Source organism: Gorilla gorilla, chromosome 16 (assembly GCF_029281585.2).
Source record: "Gorilla gorilla gorilla isolate KB3781 chromosome 16, NHGRI_mGorGor1-v2.1_pri, whole genome shotgun sequence".
Lineage (NCBI taxonomy): Eukaryota > Metazoa > Chordata > Mammalia > Primates > Hominidae > Gorilla > Gorilla gorilla.
The window spans coordinates 72,181,553-72,201,065 of NC_073240.2; the positions used below are offsets into that span (position 1 = coordinate 72,181,553).

Genomic DNA, 19,513 nt, shown 5'->3' on the forward strand with positions numbered 1-19,513 from the left:
CTAGGTTTTTATTATATTTCATCTAGAATAATGACCTTAATGCTCTAACAATTTTTTTTTCTAAAAGTAGCTTGTGTTCAACATAAAGTATTCAAACAATCCAGTTGAAAGCCAAGAAGACAGTAAAAAATTACTCCATATCCTACCACAGAGGTTTAACTCTTGTTAACAGTAGGTGAGGATAGTCACAGCTGTCTGTAACAGGAGATGGGGAGGGGTGGAATAAGTGGATTGATGGGTGGACATGCAGATGCAGAAACTGATACATCCTTTGATTGATTGACTGAAACGCTTTTTCATAAAAAAAAAAAAAGGTGGGGGACAGTAGGTGTTATTTAATAACATCTACTAAATCCCATTTATTTCCTGGAGTTTAAAAATAACATAGCTGTTGAGGTTTTAAAATACGCTTTGGGAACCTGGAACGGAGAGAGTTTGTGTTACAGAGACTGCCACGGGGAGTGCACAGTACTCACGGTGCACATGATGCGTAGAAGAAAGAAATGGGGGCTTGTGCTGGGCTTGCACTCTTGGTCCACTGCCTGCAGGCACTTGGAGAGCCTGAAGTCAGAGGACAGCCTGAAAACAGGAGAGAAGAAACAACAGGGGTGCAGTCTCAGCATGGGAGTCCTTCCCTTCTCTGACTCCCACCTTGAGCTGATCGCCATGCAGGTTAATAGCTTTCACTCTGGGTTTCCTTGCCTTCCCCCTGCCCACCCCCAACTTCTGCCCCTGCCCTGGTGTGCCCTGTCAGGCACAGACCCTGCAGTGGCTACACAGTGGCCCTTGGGGACATTCCGTGGCTACAGCCACTTTGGCTACTCTGACATGTTCGTCCTTGTTCTCCAGGCAGCCGTGTTGGAGGGGATCCCACCTCAGCCATGGACGGTGCCTGAAGCGGCCCTCCCCACCCCACAGCAGCTGATGGGGGCCCTTGGATACCAACTAGATGTCTTCTTTCTTGTGGCAAATTCTCTTTTGAGGCTGTGTGTGCCAGGCACACCCAGATCCTCAGAGACAGTCAACAAGTGTTGAGCTTCAGAAGGTCTTTAAGTTCCCTGTTTGTGCCTGAGTTTTGTTGTTCTCTTCCTCCCCACTGGCCCATCTTGCATATAGAAGGGTCTTAAGAGACAGCCTTTGCCATATGCTAAAAGGTTCCATTTTACCCATATGCCAGGGCCTTTGTGCTTACTGGGCATATATTATCAGAGCTGGGAGGGAAAATTATTTCTTCTCTGGACAAACAAAGTCCACCCCTAAATGATCTGCCTTGACTAAGCCAGTGGCTCATGCCTGTAATCCCAACATTTTGGGAGGCAGAGGTGGAGGGTCTCTTAAGGCCAGAAGTTCAAGACCAGCCTGCATAATAAAATATAGCGAGACCCTATCTCTAGTAGGTAGGTAGGTAGGTAGGTAGGTAGATGGATATATTAGATATAAAGAGAGATAGATGGATATGTTAGATGAATTAGATAGATTAGATAGACCCTGTCTCTATTGATTGATTGATTGATAAGTAATAAATAGCCTGCCTTGCCCACTGTATTAGTTTCCAGGGTATACCATAACAGATGACTGTAAACTTAGTGGTTTAAAACAACAAAAATTATTTTCTAACCATCTCAGAGGGGAAAAGTCCAAAGTCAAGGTGTCATCAGGGTTGGCTTCGTCTGGAGTCTCTGAGGGTAAATCCTCACTTTCCTCTTCCAGCTTTTGGTGGCACCCAGCAATCACTGGCCTTCCTTGACTTTTAGGCACATTGCTCAAGCCTCTGCCTTTGTCTTCAAGTGACCTTCTGCTCTGTGTGTTTCTGTGACTGAAAATCCCTGTGCTTTCTCTTATAAGGACACCTGTCACTGGATTTAGGGCCATCCTAAATCTAGGATAATCTCATCTCAGGATTTTTTTTTTTTTTTTTTTTTTTTGAGACAGGGTGTTGCTCTGTTACGCAGGTTGGAGTGCAGCAGCAAAATGGCTCACTGCAGCCTCAGCCTCCCAGGCTCAGATGGTCATCCTACCTCAGCGTCCTGAGTAGCTGGGACTACAGGCATGCACCACCACACCCAGCTAATTTTTTGTATTTTGTGTAGAGACTGGGTCTCACCGTGTTGCCCAGGCTGGTCTTAAACTCCTGGGCTCAAGCAATCAGCCCACCTCACCCTCCCAAAGTGATGGGGGCGGGGTGGGGGTGGGAGTTACAGGCGTGAGCCACTGCACCCAGCCAGGATTCTTTTTTTTTTTTTTTTTTTTTTTTTTTTGAGACGGAGTCTCGCTCTGTCGCCCAGGCTGGAGTGCAGTGGCGCGATCTCTGCTCACTGCAAGCTCCGCCTCCCAGGTTCACGCCATTCTCCTGCTTCAGCCTCCTGAGTAGCTAGGACTACAGGTGCCCGCCACCACGCCCGACTAAATTTTGTTTTTGTATTTTTAGTAGAGATGGGGTTTCACCGTGTTAGCCAGTATGGTCTCGATCTCCTGACCTCGTGATCTGCCTGCCTTGGCCTCCCAAAGTACTGGGATTACAGGTGTGAGCCACTGTGCCCAGCCCAGCCAGGATTCTTAATAACATCTGTAAAGATTCTATTTCCAAATAAGGTGATATGTGCAGATTCCAGGGTCAGGACTTGGGCGTATTTTGGGAGGAGGAGGGCACCATTCAGCTCACCACTTCCACCTTATGGAGCATTGATGACCTCTTCAAACATGTTTCACCTGCCTCAGGGAGCATACATGCAGGGGGCTGGCTGGGTGCCTGTTCCACAGACCTCACATCCTTTATCCTTTATGTCCTCCACAGTACTCAGCACTGTGCTGTAAGCATATCTTTGTTCCATGCCAAACATGCTAATTTAGGAAAAATAATAAATTGGGTGAAAATTTCTCTGGGCTCCGGGTAGGGGCATTCTTTCATAATCAGAAAAAGAAATGTAGAAGCACCAAATTGTATCATGAGTATTCACAAAGATTTCTTGTGCCTACTTCCACGGATGTACAAGGTCTACTCAACAAATGTGGCCTTTGCCCACCAGCATCTTTGGGGCCATGGGAAGGATTTTGAAAATGGTGTACCCTTCAAGTCTGTGTCTCAGGTCCAGATCGTGAGATCTGCCGAGGTGGGAGATGCCCTTTAGGTATGATGGCAGAAAAGTGAGCCAAGAATTCTGAGTATGTGAGTGGTCATGTCGGAGATGGGTAGCAAGCAGTGTGTGGGTTACAGGGGGCGAAAGAGTCACAGAGAAAATCGGGAGACAAAGTCCAAAAGGAAACTGTTCTCAGAGTTCTTCATCTTTATCCTTGATCCTTTCTTAGTGTAGCCTGGGTCTCTGATATTGGCTGTAATTATATATGTGATTTCTCGTTTCTGTGTGGTATGTTTTTGTTCTGTTTCAGTATGCAAGTGGCGGGGGGTTGGGGGGCTGGGTAGGGGGCAAAGGGAAGGATTGATTGTGAATAAGGAGGAGTTGTATACTTGTAGCCTGCCAGACAGAAAGGGCTTTTCAAGTGCCAGCAGCTCCCATCCTGGGCCATAGGGTGTGTAGGAGGGAATCTGATACAGGGGCAAGGTAGGGCCAAAGGCACCCCGGGCTGCCTGTGAGAGGAGAGTGCTGACCTCTGTGATTGGCCCTTTCTTCAAACGGAGCTGGTGCTGTCTGAAAGCAAGTTAAGATTTTTTTTTAACTTAAACAAATTGGATTTGGTAATAAATCACACATAACAAGAAATCTGGAAGTAGCCAGTCTGAGGGCTTGCTAATTTAGCAGCTCAACAATGGCAGATCTCTGGGGTGGCTTCTCTGAGTTTTTAGTGGCTTTTCCCTATTTGCAAAATAATTGTGACAGGTCCAGGCCTCAGCTTTGATGGGTGAATGTCTATGTCAGGTGGAAAGGAAGCACTTTTCCTTTAGGCAGTTGTTGCTAGAGAAGAGCATCTTTCTAAGATGCCCTAAAGACATTCCGTTAGAGTGCCTTCGCCAGAATAAGTGAACAGAGTTCTTTGGGTTTTTTTTTTTTTTTTAATTATTTTACTTTGAAACAGTCTCAAACTTATATGGTAGTTAAGGCCGTGTACGAAGAGTTCTTTTGTTTTCGGACTTACTTGAGAGTAAGTTGCCAATGTGATACATTGCCACTCCCCCAGGTTTCCTGTAAACAAAAAAATTCTCATACATAACCACAAAGCAACCATCAGAATCAGGACATTCGTATTGATATATTGCTACCACCCAGTCCCCAAACATTCAGGTTTCACCAGTTGTCCTGAGTGTCCCAATAATGTCCTTAGAGTGGAAGTATCTGATTCAGAATCACACGCTGTAGTTAGTTGTCGCATCTCTTTGGTCTCCTTCAGCCTGGAAGTATTTCTTATTCTCTTGTTGACTTTCGTAACATGATCTTGACATGTTTGAAGAATATAGACCATTATTAGGTAGCATGGCCCTCAGTTTGGGTTTGTGCAGTGTTTCCTCATGATTAGATTCAGTGGATGAATTTTTGGCAGGAAAATAACAGAAGTGATGGGGTATTCTTATTGTATCCTGTTAGGTGATACAGCTTGTCCATTTGCTTCTTTATTCAGCCATTTATTTGTGTCAGCATGGACACATGGATTTCCCTTCTACTCAATGGGTTTTGACCTGTTACCATTATTATTTGCTTTGAAGCTCTAATTCCCCCGTATTTGGCTAGTGAGAGCCACTTTGGCCTGGCTTCAGTGTCTTTTTTGACACATCTCCATCACTCTTTGAGCACTTCTTCACTTTCAGGTATGACACGATGTTTCAAGCTTGTATTGTATTTTACCAGTCCTAGCCCTGGAATCAGCCATTTTTCCAAGGAGCCCTCGTCCATTTTTTTTGGAGAATAGTATTTACAAGCCAAAATCTGGGCAATAAATGTACCTGTTGCTCTTGTGGTGTTGCTGCTCCTAGACTCTTTCAGTCAAACAGAGCTGGGCAATGCGTCTTATGTATGTAAGCACATATTTATTATGTGTGTATTTCTGTATTCATCTGTATGTTAAAAATTGTCAGTTCACACACATCTCAAATTCCGAATAACATCATAAGTTTCATTTTCATTTTCTTTTTTCCTTTTCTTTTTTTTTTTTTTTTTTTTTTTGAGACGGAGTCTCACTCTGTTGCCCAGGTTGGAGTGCAATGGTGCGATCTCGGCTCACCGCAGCCTCCGCCTCCTGGGTTCAAGCAATTCTCCTGCCTCTGCTTCCTGAGTAGCTGAGATTACAGGCGCGTGCCACCACACCTGGCTAATTTTTGTGTTTTTAGTAGAGACAGGGTTTCACCATGCTGGCCAGGCTGGTCTCGAACTCCCGACCTCAGGCGATCTGCCCGCCTCGGTGTCCCAAAGTGCTGGGATTACAGGTGTGAGCCACTGTGCCCGGCTCATTCTCATTTTCTCTCTTTCTGCAGTTGTAACTCTCTTCTCTGGCCATGAGAAATCTAGGTTCCATTATCTTTTATATTTTTACTGTGTACTCCGTCACCCTCAATGTAATCAATTTCACATCACCACTGTCCCCCTGCCCTATGTAGATGCCCAGTTAGCACCATGTCACCCTCCCTCATATGTGGATGCCATCTCCCTGCCACTAGGGCTCTGACGCCTTGCCCTGGGCCACTGCCAGATGGACATCTCCCTTGCATGGCCGCTGAACACACACTTGTAAAAGCAAGGAGTTTGACTTTATCAAGGTCTCTACTTTCTATCTATATACATTTATTCATTCAAGCATTTCTGCCTTACTTGACTGATAACTTTGGTGTCCCATCGATTACCCTTCTTTTGGCGGGGATCCTCCTGGTCCTCTTTAGACTTGCAGGTACAGGGGCTGCCATGGGGTTTTTATATACCTGTGCTGTCCAATGTGCTAGCCAGTAGTCCCATATCAAAATTTAAAATTCAGTTTCTCACTTGTGCTAGCTGTGTTTTTAGTGCTGAATAGCCACATATGACTAGTGGCTACCATGTTGGACAGTGTGGATATAGAACATTTCCATCATCACAGAAAGTTCTCTTGTTCTCCTAACTTAACATTGATCCTTCTCTGACTTCAACTTAATTTTTCAGTGTTCAGATGATCAGCCAGACCACCCAAACACTCAGTCCTTCATGCTGACTAGCCCGTCTCCATACCCACATAATAACAATTTCAGTAATCTTACCCTCTGCATACTCATTCCCAATACCCATGGGTCTATCCCTGTTGCCCCAGACCATCCATAATACATGATCTGCAAATGGAACAAAGTGTTTGAAACTGAGACTATTTTGTAAAATCTTGAACATGTAGTTGCGATAATATAAAATGAGAGTAGTTAAACTCCTGCTTTTCTGAGCTTTTGAAATGCTTGTTTTCAGGTCATCCCTGGGAATCTCGATTCCAGGTTGTCTTTTCAGCTCCTCAATACCCAACCCTTTTGTAGAGCCTCCTCCTCCAGACCAGTGCTTTTCAAACTTTAATGTGCAGAAGAACCACTGAAAACTGTTGTTAGAATGCAGGTTCTGATTCAGTAGGTCCACATGAACCTGCGATTCTGCATTTTAATGAACCTCAGTTGATGCTGTTGTTGCTGCTCTGAGGACCATGCCAACAGGCCCTGAATGTCTGCGATATTGAAGCTCAGAATTGTCAACACTCCCTCTGCTTTTCCTTTGTCTTCCCTCAGAACACCTGCTCACCATGACCTGTACATCCAGGTGAGTGTTGGTTTTCAACAGAGATACCTTGCGAGTCTGTACTCTGGCAATGCCACCACTCCAGAAAACAGCTCAGAGCTTAGCTCTTAGTTGTGTTCAGAGCCAGATTGAGCTATAGAAGAGACAACTCTCTATTTTATAGTCACACCTAATCTAATGGCTGTTGTAGCCTTTGATTAAAACTTATGCTTCCCAATACAAATTTTTGCTCCAGATTTGGTCCCAAAGGATACGACTGTTAGCAAAAACCAAATTTACCTGCTAAAGGATGAGCTATTTAAAAGGAATGTGTCACTTGCTGTGTAACTGCATTCTAACAAGGAGTTACATAAATGTTTTGAGACAGCAGCATCTTTGGAGTAAGTGCCAAGCCTCCAGAGGAACCCTGGTAAAGGGAAGCAGTGGTCTCATTTGGATATGCAGGTTCTTGCATTTTTGTTATGAAATCTACTCTCCTTTAAAGTTACCTCTTGTATTGTAATCTCTATAGTAATCCATTCTGTATTTCAGACATAAATTCTCTTTTTCTGGGCCATCCTTCCTATCTGTGTTCACAAGTCCACGCCATCTGCCAACATTTTGCCACGTGGAGTGGTGGGAAAACCAGGACAGGAGCAAGCTGACCCAGCTTCAAATCCCATTTCAATTGTTAGCAGTGAGATCATAGGCAATTTCTTAACTTCTCTGACCTTCAGTATTCTAATTAAAAACAAGGCTACTCTGAGTTACAGGGATTAAAGTAGATATGTTGTATACAAAGGGTAAATTGGATACAGAAGTGGCCAGCCCAGAAAAGCACCTAAAATTGTTGTTTCCCTTTCTTATTTTTTTCTCTTTAGTATTATTTCTTTGCTTAATTCATTCCTTCTTCATTCACATGCGTACATTTGCACAATATAGAAAACAAAGATGACACGAGCCTGTTCACTTCTCCACATGCCTGTCCATCTCCCCCTGCCCCTATCAACATGTCTTGAAGGTGTGGCCACTGGCCGTTTGCATCACCTTTCTGTCTACGTAGCACCTGTCAGTGACCCCTGACCCCAGAGCACCTGCCCTTAGCCTTGAGAAGCCTGTATTTTCCCTGCTGGGCTCACCTCTGGGAGGTAGCATTCCCATTGTCTCTTCACTGGATGGCACTCTCACAGGTTAAAAGTGGGCCACACCCAGCAGTAGCCAAAGACCACTGTAGGAAAAACAAGATTGCTGAGTTAGTTTTTGATTTTCTTTTGCTTTCACATGTTTTGGAGAAATGGGATGAGGTTGCATGTGCTTAGGTTTGAGTTTGGGATGGGATAGGGGTCCTTACTCTTAGAGGCAGCAGGGGTTTGTAAGGGTAACAGAGATTCAGTGTGGGCCCAGGGAAGGGGGAGCTGAAACACAGTTGGTCTCAGGAAGGAGGCGGAGGGCGAAAGGGAAAGATGGGGATGGTCCATTTCAGCAGAAGCAAAGGTTTCCAGTCCATTAATTTTAACGTAATGCAAATCGGTTTATGAAAGTGCTGACATGCCGTTCTTTAAAAAGCATGAGTAGCATGATAATTAAATCTCCATCTATATTTTATTCTAGCACATTTATAGTGTATCCTTGCCCAGCTGGGGAGATAGATTTCCAGCCTTATAATAATTATATAAACTGCAAATTACTAAAAAAAAAAAAAAAAAAAAGTGAACATTGATGCCAAAAACAAGGTGGGGTATATTAATGTAAACTTCATTAAGTTGAACTCAGCTTTGTCCTTGAGTTTGACCACATTTACTCACTAAAAATATCTCAAAGTTATGCTTTTCAGCATATAACAAGAAAGGATATGGTGTCTGTTTAATGTTCGTTTTTGGCACCTTCACTTTGAAGCACACATTCTTGGTGGGGAGCCCTAGAATTTAGTCATTCCCTGCCAAGCAGAGAAGTGGAACAGGAATGAACCCTTTACTGGGAATCAGGACCCCTGAGTTCTGCACCTGGGGCTGCCAGTGACCGCTTAAGTGACCTCCCCTCTGGCTCTCTGGCACATAAGGAACCAAGGTGTTGCAACTCCTAAAAGTGACTATTTTTTGACTTGAATTTTTATTTTTCTTCTTCATTGCTTAAAATAAAAATCTCCCAACATAGCCCTTTACAAAACTCTGAAGTTTAATTTCCTTAATTTGAAAGAAATTCAGCTAGAAAGAATGGCCAACAAGCTTGAGCTGTCCATGGAAGTTTAGGAGGATGGTGCAGAGGAGAGGAGGGGAGGTGAGCTGAGGCCTTGGGGGGAGGGCACATGGAAAAATAACAGAGCTGGGAACAAGGATGTGCCATTACCAGATTCAGGGCGTCTCCTGTGTGCAAGTGTATCATTCCAGGCAAACCACGTGGCCACACTTCTACACTTTTTATTGTATTAAGCTTGTTGGTAACTCTGCTAAGAAACCCCACTGGCGGTGGCTGTTTCATTACCTTTAAGCTGACCTGATACATGAGACCACTCAGGTCCCTGTGTTCAAGGTGCATAGTCAGACAAGTTTGTCACCACGCTGTGGTGGGAACAGCTTTGTACCGGTTGGGGTACCGATGACCTCTGCTTGGGAAGTGCTTTCTAAGGCCAGCTGTGGTCCTGGGGTATCAGGTCAATGGCTGGGGAACTGCCCTGGGGAGTAGCAGAAGTCCATCTGCATTGTGTGGGAAAACAGCCTCTGCAGCACAATTGAACGTTGCATGGTAAATCAATCACAGGCCGTGAGCACTGCAAGAGGTTTTAGAGATCATCTGGTGCAAGCCTGTCTTTTATACAGCAGAAGCCCAAACCTAGCTAGTGAGGGGCAGGACCAATCTGATACCTGGTGCTGAGCTGAGCTTTCTGCATTTCCCACCATAATACATCATATATCATGATTGCAAAAGGAAAAGAAAAATCCCTTCTTTAGGGAAACTGTACATACATAAAACAGACATGTACTATAGACCTTTAACCAACATTGCTTCTGTTGATTGATTTTACTCTGATTTTTCCTCTCAAATTATGGATTTCATCAGGCCTTCCACCTTGCTGCATCTCCTAGCCATCTGCTCTTGAGTTTCTCCTGGTACACAAACTAAGCAAATATTTTATAACTTCAAAATATCAAAATGCTTCTCACATGTGCTCTTTGCTCACATTATCTGTGGCAAGGCTTACAAGCTCTAGGACACAGCGATCTCCATTGTCTTATTGAGACTGTCACCAGTGAGTGGAGATGGTGTTCGCGTGGCCTCTCTGCTGGGCTGGTGATGGTTCTCTATGGCCAGATTGGACTTGAAAACAACATGGAAACAAGTTTCCTTTCTGCAACACTTCTCCCAACTTGGTCCATGCCTTTGCTTTTTATCTCCCTACTCCCTTCCAGGGGCCATATAGATTCAGAAGTCAATTACCAAATAATGGTAATGTGTTTACCCTTCTCTGCATTTAGGAAACCCACTACCTTCTGTCATTTGGCTTTACCATGCACACTTTGCCTGCCCTGGTTCTTTTCAACACTCCTTGATACACTTGTGTAAAAGCCCCTCTGAAGAACCATGTCAACCCTGTACTCTCACATCTGTCCTTTTTGGCTTCCAAAGTGAGCCTTTTAATTAAACAAAAGAAAAGATTGCCATGTCCATTTATTTTTGGCAGATTCATGATTCCATCAGAGTTGTTGCTTTCCTGTCCTCTTTGTCTTTTAACATCCTTTCCCAACCAGGAACATGCTGAATGTTCATTTGGAAAGACTGAAGCTTCCAGGACCGTCACTTCTGGTGTTACTATTACGTGCAGCCCTCAGCCAGGTTAAGGTTTGATGATGGATCCACAAGGCAAACTTCTGGCTGAAGACACATGGCCGGAGTTTATCCAAAGCCCTGATGGTTGCCAGCCATTCTTCCTGAGAAGGAGACATGTTTGTTTCCCTTGCCAACAACTTTGTATGGAGATAAATTACAGGATATTTCCCACGGTCATGGCCCTATAACCAAGTAGCAGGCATTACTGTGTATGCTGGAGCTGTTATGAGTGGAGTTAAAAAGTATGGGTCTTTAAAAACCAGGTAAATTTTACTAAAGCTTATAGACACCCTAGGACTTAGAAAGGATTGGCTGATATAGTTGAGTTCATTTCAAATTTTAATTTTATTGAGAGCCTATGTGGTCAGTTAGGGATACAAATTTTGGACATACAGGTCCCGTTCTCAAAGAGCTCAGAGATACCAGGGGAAAAGAAATGAATAATTCTAACACAATGTCCTGTGTGCTATGATTGAGGCTTATCCATATTGCTTTTATGAGCCCTGATGAAAGAAAAATGAATTCCAGCCAGAGTATTGGGAGGGGATAGAGGAAAGCTTAACATTTAAGCTGAGTCCTAATGGAATTGTCCATAGGGACGGGACATGGGTGGAAGGACATTCTAGGAGAAGGGAGCATCGTGAGCAATGGCTCACAAGTCCAAAAGTTCTGGGAAATGCTGCGTCATCCTTGAGACTGGTCCAGAGGTTGGGTAGGTGGGAGGATTGGGAGAGGAGGCTATAAAGGCTTTCCAAGGACCTTGCAGGCAATAACTCACATTCATTCAACACTATCTCGTGTACCAGACACGTTTCCGAGCACTCTATACATGAGGCTTCATGTAGTGATCATGCATCCCAGTCAGACTCTTCTGACATCAACAGACATTGACACATGAAGCAGAAGGAGTGCGTCTACACTTTAAGCCTACTTTATTTTCATTCAGGGATGTCACTCCGAGAACAGCAGTGTGGGATGAGGAACATAAAATCTGTATGTGATACAACATCTTTAGCTGGTTTGGGCCAAGTGTAATTGTTTGATAAATAAGCCATGTGGATAAAAATTGTGTCCACTTTTTATTAGCAAACACTTAATCTGATTGCAAAAGAAACCATCATGTGATTCAGCTTTTTCACAGTTTGCTTTACTAGAGCAAGTCAGAGCAGATGAGAAAGAACACCTGAACTGTGGTTTCCTTTAAAGTACTTCAAAGGTGTTTTCTGAGTCTTTATAGGATAAGTTCTTACATCTGAGGTCCCTGACCCAGAAGGAGTCATTGATGAGCTTCCAGGGATCCAGGACACCCTTTATATTGTATACAAAATGTTTTCTCTGTGAACATATTCCCATGTGCAGCTTTTCTAGAGAAGGCCCATGCTTTTATACAATTCTAAACAGAGTCTGTTAGCCCAAAGAAAGAGGAGCCAGGATTTGTAGAATGCACTGTCCCGACTATTTCAGTGCCGGGATGATAAAATCCCAGCTTCTTTGCATAGGAAGCATGGACTTAAGAATCAGACTTGGTGTTCAAATGCTGCCTCTGCCATTTGCTGTTCATGTGACCTCTGAGCTTTGGTTCCCTCCTCTCTAAGTGTGAGAAGTAATATGGGAACAGATAAGGTTATTACACGTATGAGTAAAGAGAGGAGATGAGATTGCCAGGTGATTGAGGAAGGAAGATGCTGAAGATAGAACCCTGAGGAACATCAGAATTCCAGGGGCTTTCTGGAAAAGGGGCCACCTGGGTGTGGTAGCTCATGCCCATAATCCCAGCTACCCAGGAGGCCAGGGTGGGAGGATTGCTTGAGCCCAAGAGTTCCAGACCAGTCTAGGCAACAGTCAGACCTCATCTCTAAAAGAGGTTTAAAAATTTAGCCAGATGTGGTGGCATTTACCTGTAGTCCCTGCTATTGGGAAGCTGAGGCAGGAGGATCACTTGAGTCTAGGAGGTTGAGGCTGCAGTGAGCCATGCGTCTGCCACTGTACTCCAGCCTGATCGAGACCTTGTCTTTCTATAAAGAAAAGAAAAGGGAGCTGATGAAGGAGACTGAGGGGAGAGGCCAAGGATCTCCGAGGAAAACCAGAAGGGAAAAGTGTCCAGAAGAGAGAGTGTTAAGCAGCAGGGATCACAGTGGCTTTAGACTGATTTACTTAGGTAAGGACTGAGAAGCCATCTTTGTTTTTTAATTGTCAGCCCAGGTGGAGACTTTTCCAAATTGTGGCCAAGAAAGTATCTCATGACCTAAAAAGACTCTTCTTTATTAATTTAACATAAATTTGTTGAATGCCCTTTATGTGCCAAACAAAGCCATTGAAGGAGCTTGGTTCATGAGGTCTCACCTTTAAACATTTTGGGCTCTAACATTATTTCTAGCCCTGCAGTTGCTAATAAGCATAGAATTATACCCAATCAGAAAATAGTTAGGCCTTCTGTGTGGCTTTGGGCATGCCACATGACCTCTTCAGGTTAGAGCGTGAAGACTAGATTATCCTAAGTTTCCCTAATCCAGAATAAATCCTACATCACTGTCCAGACAAGATGTGGGCTGAGAGTGGTGGCCAATAAATACCTTCCATATACAAAACTCTGGTTATGCTTAGAACGTTTCATCTTGTATGATGTCCCTCCAGTAAACTTCACACTCCTCTTGTTCTTCCTTGAATTTCATGTGCCTGTACTTACATTTAGTGAATGGACAAATATATTGCATCTGAGGATTATCCCTCCTAACCCCAGGGAATCCTGTTGTTTTAACATGGAAGCATTACAAATGTTTCGTAAAACAAAAATAACATTTGCCGAATGCTGACCGTGAGTCAAGCCCTATGTTAGAGTCTTTCGTATCCATGATGTTGTTTGGGCTGAAAGTCTTCTTTCTGGAGATTTCTATGTACTGCAGATCAAATCATGTTTCAGATAAAGGTTTTCCTGGAGCAAAACCACATGCAATAAAAGACTGATATAACATGCTTATTGCATAAGGTGAGTGTTAATCCTGGCCTGCTTACACCCAGCTCATCAAGGAGCTCTTCTTTATTTGAAATTGGCTTCCAAACCTGATGCCTTTCAGAGCAAGACATGCTTTCCTCCAGCTAGTTTAAAGGCTATGTGTGTCGTGTGTGTGTGCGTGCATGTGCATGTGTGTGCGTGCAGACACTTGTTCCAAAGAGAGGCTCCAAAAGAATGTCTCTCAGTTTGTTGCATTTCCCTATCTATCCAGGAAGTTGTTTCTTGTTTTCATGACAAGTGTGGATCTGTAGCCCTGAGTATTACTGGATTGTGTGTTGTTCAGTGGTGCCTAGAGGAAGGCTAATGAGGAAAAGAGGACTGTCCCGGGTGCTGGTCAGTTAGGAGAGGAAGGAGGCTGCAGGCTCGGCCCCTGCTCAGCGGAGAGCATGTTCTTGAGCAGTCAGGCTGGGTCTGTGGAGAGCTCAATTAATGGATGCAAGGGGCCCAAAGAGGGTGCTGCTGGCTTGACTGCGTTTGAATCAGCAGGACCCAGGGTCAGGGATGAAGTTTTTTCTTCACAGGTAAAAAATTGAGTCTTAGAGTAACTCTTTTCCAAGTGTTCTAATTTAGGTTTTTCTTATTTTATTTTATTTTTGAGATGGAATCTCACTTTGTTGCCCAGGCTGGAGGGCAGTGGCACAATCTTGGCTCACTGCAACCTCTGCTGCCCAGGTTTCAGCGATTCTCCTGCCTCAACCTCCTGAGTAGCTGGGACTACAGGCGTGCGTCACCACACCTGGCTAATTTTTGTATTTTTAGTAGAGACAGGGTTTCACCATGTTGCCCAAACTGGTCTCGAACTCCTGACCCCAAGGGATCTGCCTACCTCAGTATCCCAAAGTGCTGAGCTTACAGGAGTGAGCCACTGTGCCTGGTCCTAATTTACTTTCTTCTAATTAGTCTAGTGAGTTTCTTCTCCAGAAGATTCTAATTAGTTTATTCTCCCACTGAGCTGATGGCTACTCTCTGCACACGGTTGCTTCTGGGGCCCGAAGCCCTTCCAGGAGCACCTCGCCTGAGGTGGCCATGCAGTCACTCCCTGTCTAGTCCCCCTGTGCTCTCACACTTATGACACACTTATTACAGTCCAACATGGCAGGAGGTCATTTTCTCTTGTTTATTGCCTGTCTTCAGCCTCGGTGGAATGGAAGCTCTTTGAGGACTGGGACCTACTGACTTGTTTCTCTGCTGTATCCCCAGAGTCTAGAAAAGATACTTGGTACATAGTAGGTGCTGAATCAAAATTTGTTGAATGAGTGAACAGAAGAATGGAGAGAAGGAAGGAAAAGGAGAAAAGGAGGGGAGGAAAGAGAAAGAGAGAGTGAAGGAAGGCAGGGAGGGAGGAGGCTTTAGCAGGGGTACTAACTCTTTTATTAAGCAAGCTGGGGCTGAGGAAACCAAAATCCTCAGGGCTTATGCAGGGCGCTGCCCTCTCTCATGGTGGTCCATCTATTTCCTGAAGCCCTGCCTTAGGTCAGATGGGGGTCTTTCATAGCTGGGACCTGGATCTGCTCTCTTCTCCCTCCCCCGACTTTCTTCACACTCACAGCCCCTTCTCTACAGGGAATTTTATTCCTAGAGCACCAGTAGCACTATATGGCAGGAAGACAGCAAACGACAGCGCACAGGGTGATCACTGAGTCCAGCCCAAGGGGCAGCAGAGAGAGACCATGGCTGCGCACATCAAACGTGTGAGAGATGACATTGGCCTTGTGGATTTGGGGTAAGAAGAGCATATCAATGTCAGTGCTCCCAGCATTAGTAGGTGCACAGGGCATGGCAGCTGCTCCACTTGTGCCCTGTGGCTTGTGGGCCAAGAAAACTACTTCCAGGCATGCCCTAGGTGATGGAGAGAGTACAGAGGAATGTCCTGCCTCCTGCCTTCTTGCCTTGCATCCTAGCTGGCCCCACGGCTTGTGATAGTCTTTAGATTTGGTGGCCACTGCATGGACAAGGAGCCTACTATAGGACATCTGCACTGCAGGGACTCTAAACTCAGTTATGAGAGGGTGTCATTCCCTGCTCTAGACCCCATCGCTGAGGTGTTGCTGAGAGGGCTGGGAGGCCTGCGTTTCCTTGGCCACCACTCCTGTCCCTGGTGGGAGCTGACAGGCTCACTCTGCAGTGTGTATTTCAGCAAGTCCACCCAGTGGGACTCCCTGCAGACTGGCTTGTCTAAGAGGGCGTGGGCTGCAGCAGCCAAGAGCCATGGGTGCGGCTGCCAGGTTTCGAGAAAGTATTTGAGGCATTGGGGAGGCTATGCAGAGCCCCACGCCCTTGCTCCCTTTCCCCTCCTGCCTCTCCCGCCTGCAGTTTTAATAGGGGCAGGGCCTGGATTAAGTGTCTTGGGCAGAATCCAGCAACCGGAGTCCTTTCTGGCAGAAGAAGGGGAGTGCACATCAGGATCACATTCCAGATACAGGGACAGAGATTTGGGAAGGATAAAGGAAAGAGAGTGAGAAAATTAAATGTGGTGAGAAATGGATTTTCCCCTTCTGTCTGAAAATAATTGAGTTATATTATTTTGCAAAATAATCTGTTTTGAGGTTTTTCTTGTTTCCCTTCACACTACCAACTGCCTTACTTATTCAAAGAGGGGGAAAAAGCATTCATGCTGGCCTTGTGCTGCAGCAATTCCTACCAAATACCTCAAACTTGGGTGAGGTTCTAAGAGGTGGCTTTGCTGTCTGTGAAGATTGTGGGACTCAGCTATAGACATGAGAACTGGAGGCTCAGCCTCCTTGGGAAGGGGTGGCCAGATCCCATTTTCAGGTCTTAGCTGGCTTCTCCCTCTTTTCCAGACAAGTGCCTGTAGCACGGTCTGCCTGACCTTCCCCTTCTCTGGGCTTTGAAGGGCTTAGTCACATTTGGCTGGAGAGCCTCAAAGGTGTCTCTCTCACCCCAGGGTACGGCATCAGCCTCCCTCCCCTCCTTCCAAGCTGTTCCTTAAAATTCTGCCCTGGCCTCTTTTTTTGTTGGTTTAATTGAGAGTTCCTATGTCAGGGTTTCCCACATGGCAAAACCTCTGTATAATCAGTCCAGGGACTATTTAGTGACTGTTAGTAACTGTATTTTAATTGTAGAGTGTCATAAGATAGGACTTGGGGCAGCCATCCAACAGAAATCCCATTAGATAGGGTCTCCATTTAGAATCATTTGATAGGACTGACCTGTCCTCATAGTGTGACAGACAGGAACAAGCGTGGGGCTTTCAAGAGCTTCAGCTCTGGGGCCAGATTTCATAAATTCATATTCTGGCTAAGCCACTTATCAACAGCATGGTCTTGGAAAAGACTTCACTTCACTGTGCATGGGTTTCCCCATCTGTAAAATGGAGGCAAAAATAGGATTTACCTCTGGTTGCTGTGAGAATTAAATGAAGTAATACATGTGAAGTGCCTAGAATAGTGCCTGCTCAATTAGTATCACTTAACATCATCAGCACCGCTGTCATCATCATCTTTCTTTACTATCTGGGTGGCCCAGTGCAAGTGACTTAGCTTCTTTGAACCTTGGCTTCCTTCTGTGTAAAATGGGGATGATACTAATGGGGGTTGCCAAGAAGATTAAGAGAGGAATGTGAAGACACTCAGCTTAGGGCCTGACACCCAGTGGAAATGGCAAAAATGAGTTCCTCTGTCCCTTCCCAGCACACCCTGCCTAAGCATAGCCCACCCTGTCAGCTATTTAGGTAGAGGATTCATTTTACCATAGCAAAGCTGGCTGTGTAATGGCAAGGATAGTCCTTGTTACTAATTTTAATTTGGTACAAGTTAACGTAATCCTCGGTCTAAAGAGTCAACACCTTTTCCCACCCTCCTGTCCTCCCCTTCGCATCTTCTCTTCTGCTATGAATTACTCAGTCACAAGAACCTTGTACACACCCAGGACAGTGTGAGGAGGCGTAGGGGCACAGAAGATGTGTAAGGCACTCTTTTTGTGGTCAGGCTTAACGTGCTTAAAACTCTTTTCTGACCCCCATTGCATCATTCGCATCACTGTCCTCTTATTAATCTTGAGTTATCTTTGATGCTCCCTCTATTGATATAGTACTTTCTATTTAGTAAAAACATTACTTACGTTATCTCATTGGTTTTCACAGTAACCCTGGCAGGTAGAAGCTGTATTCTTACCATTTTACAGATGAGCAAACTGAGGCTTAGTGAAGTTAAGAGCCTTCCCAAAGGTCACTCAGTAATAAGCCAAGCTGGGATTGAAATCTGGGTATGCGGCCGGGTGTGGTGGCTCACGCCCGTAATCCCAGCACTTTGGGAGGGCGAGGTGGGTAGATTGCTTGAGTTCAAGAGTTTGAGAACAGCCTGGGCAACATGAGAAAACCCCAATCTCTACCAAAAATATGAAAAATTAGCCAGGTGTGGTGGTGTGCACCTGTAGTCTCAGCTACTCAGAAGGCTGAGATGAAAGGATCGCTTGGGCCTGGGAGGGAGAGGTTGCAGTGAGCCAAGATCTTGCCACTGCACTCCAGCCTGAGATCATGCCAGTTCACTCAAGCCTGGGCGACAGAGCAAGACCCTGTCTCAAAAACAAGCAAACAAAAAAACAGAAAAAGAGAAAGATGTGAGGATTCATCTTCTGTCCTTCCCACTTTGTTATCTTGTGTCTGCTGCTTCCTCTGTGTTTTAGCTGTCTATTGCTGTATAACAGACCACCCCAAAATTGAGTAGCTTAAAGAACAGTTTATTATCTCTCGTGGTTCTGGAGGTTGACTGCACTCAGCTGGGAGATTCTTGCTTGGTCTTTTCTGCAGCTGTACTCAGATGGTGGCTGAGGCTGGATTCATCCGAAGGCTTCTTGGCTCACTTATCTGGCACGTGGGGAAGAGCTGGGGGCTGATGGAGAATCTCTCCCTTCCTATGTGAGGAAGCCCGTGTTGTGTTGGCTTCCTCACAACATGGTGGTCTTAGAGTAGTCAAATTTCCTACATGGCAGCCAACTTTCCCCAGAACAAGCATTCTAAAAGATCCGGTTGGAAGCTGCAGGGTTTCTTATGACCTAGCTTTAGAATCTCAGATCTTCACTTCCAGCACATTTTACTGGTCAAGAAAGTTACTAAGGCCAATCCAGATTCAACAGGATGGGTTACTAGGCTCTATCTCTTCATATGAGAAGCAGCATATGCATACAGTGAGGGAAGAAATTGATGGTGGCCATTTTTTATGATAAAGACCCATAAATATTTTTGCTTAAAAAAAATCCCTCTTAGCCATTCTAGTCTACTACTGCCACCTTAGCAGGGTCCAATTCTGTTGCGCATCATTTTGGGTTCACTACGGTACTCGGACTCTCTCCCCAGCATCTAATCCAATTGTGTATTTTGCTAGCATATGACTCCTCCTCAGATGCCTTTTTCATCCACAGTTCATGTATTCATAGATCCAAGAAGGGCTTTAGAAATTATCTAATCTCACCTTTTCACTTTACAAGGGAGCATATTCAAAATTGTGTGGTTAATTTTTAATAGAGTTTCAGGTCAGTCAGCACTGAAGCTGCCTTCCTTGAGCCAGAAGCATAAACAGAAAGAAGACCCTAAAGAGCCTATGGTTTAACAGGGGAGATGGATATCTTAGAGATAATTTTAATGGAAGTTTGCATATGATCCCATTGAAGCATAGTAGAGAGGTATATCATACAATTTGGGTTTCAGGGAAGATTTCCTGGAGAATGTGACACTTGAGCTGAATCACCAAGTATATAGAGAAGAGTTATCTAGGCAAAGAAAAGTGGATAGAGTGTCCTGAAAGAAAAAGGAGAAGAGGTGAGCAGGCAAGGGTGGCACATGCTGTCTGGTGTTTGTAGAGCATGGAGGGGCCTGGGTATCCTACTGAGGGATCTGGACTTGATTCTGTAGGTAATGGGGAGCCACTGAAGGAGAAGACCATACATGTCTTTTAACATTTATTGGGAAAGAGCTTAAAAGTGACTATTAGCTGACCTACTTCTCTGTGCCCAGATTCTGTTGTGACCATGTCACTTTGGATGGATTTTA

At 44.8% G+C, this 19,513-nt stretch overlaps 1 protein-coding gene across 3 annotated transcripts in view; it reads left to right on the forward strand.

Annotated features, from left to right (window-relative positions):
- The window catches only part of THSD4 (thrombospondin type 1 domain containing 4), a 693,045-nt gene that overhangs the window by 223,777 nt on the left and 449,755 nt on the right, over positions 1–19,513 (forward strand). The gene's annotated exons all lie outside the window — the stretch shown is intronic.